The sequence below is a fragment of the Anneissia japonica genome, unplaced genomic scaffold (assembly GCF_011630105.1).
Source record: "Anneissia japonica isolate Jap-2015-1 unplaced genomic scaffold, ASM1163010v1 scaffold275_len1219475_cov178, whole genome shotgun sequence".
Lineage (NCBI taxonomy): Eukaryota > Metazoa > Echinodermata > Crinoidea > Comatulida > Comatulidae > Anneissia > Anneissia japonica.
The window spans coordinates 407,181-416,509 of NW_022752912.1; positions in this window are offsets into that span (position 1 = coordinate 407,181).

The following is a 9,329-nucleotide window of genomic DNA, read 5'->3' on the forward strand; positions in this document are numbered from 1 at the left end:
CAGCCGTCATTCGTTTGAAATTTAAGGAATTCAAATGATATACACAGAACAATGTTAAACTTTCACTGTTTTTCTTTTAATTAATCTATCACCATAAAATACATGCCCAGCCCAATCATATATTAAAGATTCCATGTTCTTTAGTTGCTGGCTGTAGGCCAATTCAGGGGCGAATCCAGAGATGTCCAAAAGGGGAGGAGCCGGGGCCGAAAAAGGGGAGGGTGGGTGGCGAAAGTGGGTCCGATCAAGATAACACCATCTTAAAGGAAATTTTTGTTTTCTCCCGAATATAACCTGATACGTTTGGGCGATCAATTTTTCTTTCCTTTTTTCACCCCCACCCCCTAAATAAATCCGCTATTTAAAATCACATTATTAAGTTTGATCTAAATTTGATTTAAATGAATTAAATATTAAGGTACATTGTAGTCGATCTATAACAAAAATTTTAAGTGCCTGTTATTGTCAAATCTGTGGCTCTCTTTAATTAGAATGAATTAAAAGTGACATAGTTAGGTAACACAAACTGGCGCTAAAACAACACTATGAAAACTTTAATAAATACTTTTTATCTAAACTTTCTAAATTCGCATCTTAATGTTATTATCGCAGTACTTAAAGCAATAAATCAATGTTGCTATCAGAATTATCTTCTTCATTCTCATATGCAAACAGCTAACTCCAGAGTAACTTCGAAGTCTCTGCAACACTTGCTTGAAATTGGAGATGCCATCGGACCCGAACGATCACATCGAGCATTTATATATGGCGCTTTACATAAAGAACACTGGCAGCTCCTAGGGCTATATACAATTCAAGTGGGCAATAATTTAATTAAAGTACAGTAGGCCTATTTAATTTATATTCAAAAGAAATCCAAAAGAGATAGAACCTCCACTAGGATGGAACATATACCAGTACACAGTATATGGTACAAACTTGCATTGAACTCTCTTCATAAAGCTTAAACGAGGATAAACTTCATACAAAATATATATTTCATTTAAACAATTTACATTATTAAATGTAACTGTTATTTTTAAATTAAACTCTCTTACGTCAAATCGGCTAAACTTAACATAGATTAAGTTTTTAATGCAAGTACAAGCAGAGGTACATGATTAGAATCAAATATAGAATTTAAGCAAACAAAAACAACATATCCAAAACAAGTCTACATTATATTTTGCCTATAATTGAAAAAAAATGTAAACTTTCCAAAAATTCGGCCAAATATAGTTTGGCCGTGACTTTTCAAACGTTACGGCCAGGCACATTTTTATACGGCCAGATTTGAGGAATCTGGCCGTCAAAAAGGCCAAATGGCAACCCTGGTTTCACTGCCGTCTTTTAGTATCGTAGAGGGCAGCACCCAAGTTAACGATGCCGTCAGAAACTTTAAATGGGGGGGGGGGGCGAACCTTCACTTAAAATTCTTATAATGATTGTACACGACAGAATCATATATCTCATTTTCCCGACCATACCACTTCAATTGCACCGGTTCTCATCCGACTGATTTCAGATTACCAACCCTACACCGTAGGCCTACTAATGACTAGGCCTACCAATACCAACCTCCGATGTGAAAGGGTCTCTGCCGTTGTGCATTCGCCACGTTTCACTCTTTAGGCGATACTGCCGTCTAATAGAAAATTTGTGAACTCATTCAATTTGGCTGTATTCCATTCAAGTAAGTTTTGCTTATCAGTGCAAAAATCGATTAACATATTAATTTCCAACTCAACTACTTTCCAGCCATTGCTTATTCCAGTATTGTTTCAGATGTTGCGTTTATATATAAATTGGTTTTCTTCCGTTTTAGAGTCTGTAATTTTTACCGTTTACAGTTAATAGGCCTAATATACATTTTTCCCCATATAACGGCTTAAATTAAAATTTACCTATTTGTATGACATTATGTATGTACATAGTCAGTCTTGTAGCCCAAACACATGAATCGAGGGACCAAATAAGTGCAGCTAGCTGTTAGAAATTTGGTGGTGATACGTTCATTCTTTCAAAGATGACGTGTGCTCAAACACCACAGTCATTCTAGTCAGACACTTTCCGTGCAGTTTGTTCGTTTGTTTTTATTTGGAATCTGTATCATGGCTTGAAAATACAAGTGGCAGAAATTGAAAAAGAAATATAAGAACACGGTCATTAAAAATGTGGAGTGAAGGTTAGACTATAGCTATTTATTATCTATATTTACATATTTATATTATTATTATTATTGAACTTGGGAAAAAAGCTGAACAGTTTTACAATTGTTTAGGAAGTTCAGATCTGCTTCAGCTTTCATTAATTTCTTTAGAAGTTTCTCAAACCTTCTACAATCATTTTTGCTCACATCACTATGTTGACTCAAATCTTGAATAATATAGCCATACGACCGAAGAGAAATCAAAATTATAACAAATTTGAAAGCAATGAACCAAGGTTTTAATGAATAGGTTTTATACATGTATATACAACTGTATCTCACAGTCATCTTCAGTAAACTAAAAGGTATAGAATTCCACATCCATTTATATACAATGAATTAATTAGTGGTGTGACCATCTCTAATCAAATACGCAAATAATATTGATGAACTTGGACAATGAATACAGCAAAACAGATTGAATTGAAAGTGGTGTGATATAGCTGTGGTGTAAGTGGACAATAATGTGATTAATATTCATGAAACTTTTGAGCTGAGATTGAAAATGGAAGAAATCATTATTGGAGGTAATGGTAAAAACCCTTATTAACAGGTAAGTGCAATGTTGTAGTGTTGTACCTGCTTGTTCAATGATGGATTCTCCCATTTAATGTGCAGGGCCTCTTTGAGTTTTAGTTGATATCCATTATTGGCCTGATCAATTATTATGAAATTAGCATTATTACTATTAGATTTACATTTATGATTTTTTGCTAAGTGTTTGTATATGTGAGTTTTTATCAGATATCAGGTGCTCTTTGATCCTTATGGATAAGTGGCGAGACGTTTCACCAATGTAGGTGGCATTGCAGCCGCCACAACTGAATTTATATACCACATTATATACACTTGGTATAGTATCTTTATTGTTGAAAAAACTTCCTATTTGCTGGTGCTGAACGCTAGATTGATTTTTAAATCATTACAATATTTATTTGTTAGTTGTGTTAGTTTTTCCTTAGTTATTCTAGATGTGTGACCAATAAAAGGAAGTTTAAAATAACACACTTTGTCTAAGGATGACGATTCATCTGTAACCACATTTTTGTTTTTTCTGTCTACAAATTGTTTGATTAACCTGTCTATTAGTTTTGCAGGGTAATAATTCCTAAGTAAAATGTTTTTAAAGCTGTTAAAGACCTCGTGTATTCCATTCCATGTGTTGTTGATTTTATATATTCTGTCCAACAAAGTATTAATTAGTCTTAGTTTATAACTTTCTGCGCAAAAACTAAAATATCCCATCATCTGACCAGTAAATGTTTGTTTCCTGTATGTTGACGTTTTAATGTCTCCATTTTCAAGTTTCTGAATTAGCACGTCAAGAAAGCTGATATAGTTTTCATTCTCCTTTTCCATTGTAAATCTTATGTTCTTATGTCTCGTATTTAAAAAATCAAAGAAATGCATGGCGTCTTCTTCATTATCAAAAATACAAAAAGTGTCATCCACATATCTGGTGTAAAAAACAATTTTAGGACAATCACTTTGGTTCAGCCAAATTTGTTCGTTATGTCCCAAAAACAAATTGGCTAAGATGCAAGTGGCGAGTCCATGCTGAGTCCATGCTAACTCCATCTATTTGTTGAAAAATTTCTCAAATGTATAAGAAGTGATTTTCAGACGTAGACAGTTTTAACAGTTTCTTCAAGTTGTTTTCTGTGATTTTACAGTTTTTGTTATTTTTGATGATGTATTCCACAGCTAAGTCAATTGATTCTTGCTGTGGGATGTTTGTAAAAAGGCTTTCAACATCAAAGGACATCATGTATTTTTGATGTAGTTTCCAATTTTTGATGTATTGACAAAGGTGAATGTGTCACGAACAGTGTGTTCTGAGGGAATGTATGGTTGGATTAGTTGGCTTAAGTAATATGGTTGGATTAGTTGGCTTAAGAAATTAATGAAAGCTGAAGCAGATCTGAACTTCCTAAACAATTATTATTATTATTATTATTATTATTATTATTATTATTATTATTATTATTATTAGCCTATTATTATTTTTTCCCTTGGGGATGGATTGGTTTCGAACGCTTGCAATCTCATCTATAATTAGAATGAATTTGATCTTGGATAAATATAAAGAAAATAAGGCCTAGGAAAACTAGAAGTTACATCAGCCCAAGATACATGTGTAACATGACGGAAACACTCTAAAGACGTTAGAAAAACGGGCTTTCCAGCCAAAGGTGTTATTTCTGATGTCGTAATGATAAGTTGATTGACAGTGGAAAAACGTTCTCTGAAGCCATGTTGGAATCATAACATAAGATGATATGTTTCCGAATTCTGCATGCAATACCGGTAAAGAATATTGGTATATAATTAGAAGGGTCATACTTCGAACCACTTTTTAAAATCGGAGATACGAGAGCTAAACGCCATTGGTCGGAAATTATGTTATTAATTGACTCTTGATAAAGCAATTTTAAAGCAGGAGCAATTTCCTCAGCAAATGTTTAAGTACGTGAGGCGAGATTGATTTTGATATAGGTTATTTAGTTCAGGAAGCTGTTTTGTTAAGAATATTTATGTTAAGTTGAATTGTAGAAGGGTAAGATGAACCTGGTTCCATGGTCACTACGTGTGTACACGTTTGATTTGCTCGTTAATGGCTTCTGTATCTTTTCCAGTACCGCAATATGTTGTGATGCCTTGAAAGTAGGAACGCTTGGGTTTTTAATATCCTTTTTAGAGGGTTTGTGTAGGAAGATAAACTTTTTGAATTTGTTGTTAAGATTGCCAATGGTTATTATAGGAGTTAAACTACGAAATATCTCCAGTCATCAGTATCATTTGACTTTAGAATAATTTTGACATCGAAAACATTCCCAAACTCTAATAATTTCTCAGTCAAAAAATTAAAAAGTTTATTGGAGTGACATGATATTTGTGTTTTAATTGCCAGTATCTCCAGTTAATATCAGGTAAACAAATAAGTCCTCTATAAATTATATCATTTAGACGCTGACGTGAATCTCTCATTTAACATTTTAAAGGTTTAATAAAAGAGCTTCAGTTGGCAGGAATTCCCTACTTTTTTGTTTATAAAATGTACTTTAGGCCTACTAATAGCCGAAGTTTGGAGTTCGTGAATTGAACGATTGCCCAAACGACCCACAATCATCAAAGGTAGGCCTAGGCCTAGAATCACTCAACTTAGTGTATCTCTACACTGTATATTTGCAAACAATCTACCACCACAATAAATTATATTAGTATTGCCATTCTTAAGATAGAGTTTAAGTCGCTCGAAAAAAATAAAAAAAATAAAAAAAAATAAAATAAAACCTTCATAATTAGTTATATTTTGCTGTCTAACCTTGACTCGCATCATAATATGATATGGTTTATGGTGATTTATTTCAGAGAATCACTAAAATCGTGTCAACCAACAAAATGGCTTCAGCACTTTCACCAATCAAAATTCCAAAATTTGATCTCCCACACCTCAAACGATATCTATACGAATTCTCAGTGCGACTTTGTAACTCATATCACTCCCTGAATATGATCTTACTACTCCATCACTGGCCGTCTTGGCGTACTTATAGAAAATTGAAAGATGTCTGAATCTTAAGTAACGATAGCGCCACCAATGTGTTATTGAGTTATAAACCATTATTGAGCGACTGAGTGTATTGTTGGCCTTGTTTGGCTGACAAATTATATATTATTATCGAAGTATAGTTCAGTCACTGTGACCCCTTCAAACAATGATAAGGAGTTGAAATATAATACATTAATATACGATTTTAATCAAAAGGGTAGTAAGCGACTTATGAGAGCAGCATACATGACTTTAGAGCATCAAATAAATGATCTAAAATCATGTATGCTGCTCTCATTGTTTAGAGCATCAAATAAATGATCTGTTGTCGGCATATCTATCGGGGAGGCTAGTGGGAATCCTAATAAACGTGCGTCTACTATAATATCAAGTACGCTGGGGGCGACAATGGAATTGTTTCGAATACTTGAAATAATATAACCTTTAATTTCAGTCTTTTTTATTATTAGTCATTGAGTCTAATGACACCCTCATTAATTTGTACCTAACCCGTATTATTTTCATTTCTTTGAGGCGCATTAGAACATTGGTAGCGTCCGAGAGTCTTCTGTACAATACTATGTCGCTGGTACAACATTTCCATATACTATTTATATATAATAGGTCTAGGCACTATTTAAAATATCGATCAAATGTCTAGGATTTTAGTTGTCGTAATTTAATTGATCATTTTTGAAGCTGAATAAAGAAACTTTTCACCAACATTCAAGAAATTAGATACATGTCTCTTAAAGTTTGGGTTGATAGCAATTTTTTTTTTTGTAATATTCGCTTGTAATATTTATGGATATTTTCCCGAAATAAAGAGAATAATACTAAAATTAAACCAAATGTTCACGTAATGCTATGGCCGAATCATAGCTTATGAATGTCATGAGACAAGACTTACTTGGAATAGACAATTATAGCTGGAAGCTGTATCTCATTGTATTATGTGAGCCACGTAGACATTTAGAGCAGTGTAAATAGTTAGGATGGTATGCCTGAAAACGGGTTACCTTAGTGTGCGACAACGTTCCGGGGCTTATTACGGATAATTGAAGTGTAGAGCGACGCAATATAATATGAAATTCCTGGATAATTATTACTCTCTTTACTTTAAGTTGATTGATATCGAACTAGACACGAATTAGACGATAATTATAGAACGCTGTTGAATGCCACATCCGAGAAACTTCGGTGTTTTGTTTGTTTCATATAGTATAATCTTAATATTTTATGTGTAAATAAGTAGGCCTACATATGGTTATCTAAATGATCGAAAGTCTGTTCTTGCTGAGATCTTCCCGTCGATTTGTCGATTAATAAGACGAAAAATAAAAAGGTCACGTATGTGCAACTACGGTGCTTTTCATGAGAACAATACTTCAATGGAGAACCGCTGAGTGATAAATTAGCTATCGATCAATGACTTCAACGAATATTGTTTCATCTCGTACTGTCAAAATTGATTCCTAACATCGATTACATTAGGTTCTTTGCACATGATTATTTTTATATAGGAAGAGAAAGCACACTGTCTTGAAATACTACAAGAAACATGTTCAGATTTTTGTAGTTGAGGTTACCAGTAAGATGTTATTCAATGCTATTTTTTTTTTTCAATTTAAGACTAATGCTAAAGTCTGGTTGCCATACAGTGCTACGCTCTCGCTACATTGTTTTCACTGCAATCGTTCACTGCGGAGCTTTCCCAAACGCATTCGACAAGGCTCCCCGATTTGACCAATCAACGTCGCCGAAAGTTGTCGACGATAGCGTGTAGCGATTTTATAGGAACCACACTTGATGACCATAGTGCCTGAATTCTTCCGATTGCAGTTTTCGTTAAAGGTTCTTACTTTTATTATCTTATAAAGGAATGCTCTTTGTGGTAGACCTATGGCTTGTCTATGTTTTGCAAATGAGATGTCTATCAACGTTCATAGATACATTATCTTTACCAATTATTGAGATTTTCCAACATTGTCGGATATAATTTTCTTGGGGTTTTTTGATTGTTTTCTGTGCTTAGGTGGCATGGTTCCTTTTCCACAAATTCTATTTGTATAATTAATCTAGGCCTATGTGGTTTTGTTTTTTGTTTTCATTTTGATATGGTACCGGTATCGTAAAGGTGGGTACCGCCACCGCATCGACGGTCGTCGGTCCATGCTATTCCTTTTGAAAACGCAAGGAGCTGAGGTGCGAGAAATGAATCGTGTTTTATGACGATCCACCATCATCTGCCATGGGCAATCAACAGACGCATCGCGTCGTCAAGCGCACACAAAGCGGGCACATGCAGTGTGCTCGTGTCCGTTACCGGTACATTTTCTTTATTATTCCGGCATCGAATATGATTGCCCTTTAAATAGATTTAGACATTAGCTTATCGCCGGTTTAAAACAATTTTTTGCGATTGTTGTGTATGAGATTCATCTATAATTGCTCCTTAAAATGATAACGACGGAAATGTGACGTCAACTTTTCCATTAACTGCCATATCAAACATTTGACCAATGACCTTTGCAATCAACACCATTTTTCATCCGATTCACCGACTGATGTAGACGCAAACGAGAGAAGATGCGAAATACGGTGGCTAGTTAGTGTAAGTTACTTGTTGTGTATTTAGCGGTGATCATAATTTTTTCATCAGTTATTACAGTATAATACAAAAAAAAAAAAAAAGAAGAGAAGCCAATTGTCAGTTTTTTAATCACCGTAGCTTCTCTTAGTTTTTTTTTTTGGAGATTGCATGATACATTTATGATAGTGTGCCGAAAACCGGGTAACGTTTTAGGCTAAGTTATTTAATATAGGCCCTAATCAGTGTATCACTTAATTCAATTAAATTTTTATGTTATCACAATTTACCTGAATCACGGTTGAATACAAATTAGTACACCTGTTTATCAGTCCTGTAATATAGATGATGCCATTCGTAATAGAGTACATTTTACTCATTGTTTACCAGTGTTCTTTTTCAATACATTTCAGTAGCAAGAAGGTCGAAGGTGAAACCCATCCTGTCCTGATGGAAATGCACTTAAAAAAATATGTGGCGTCAGTCAGTCAAATAAATTCACATTCTCAAGCAGATTTATCAGTCGGAATTTAATGACGTTTAATTTTAACCATTAAATTTTGTCCAATAATTTGTTAATTTCATTGGGTCACATAATTTTCAACAATACTAGATGTTGCTGAATGATCTGTATCTTTCTTTTTACACATTCGTGTAGACACAGCACGACAACATAATCATTTATGGGTTAACAGCTTTCACAAAAAAAAAGCTTTCACAAAAAAACGTAATAGAGCGCCCGCTTTTCGATTGAAATTTCGTGTCCATGCTGTTTTAAATTACTTTGTTATTAATTATTACTATTATTTTACTACTGCTATTTTCCCCCGGACAAATGCTTTCTTGATAAAAGTTATTGCTGATATTATTACTATTATTGTTATAACCATACACACACACCCAACCCCCCCCCACACACACACACACATATATATACGTTATGAAGGGTGAGACTAGTGGTTTCATATATTATATAT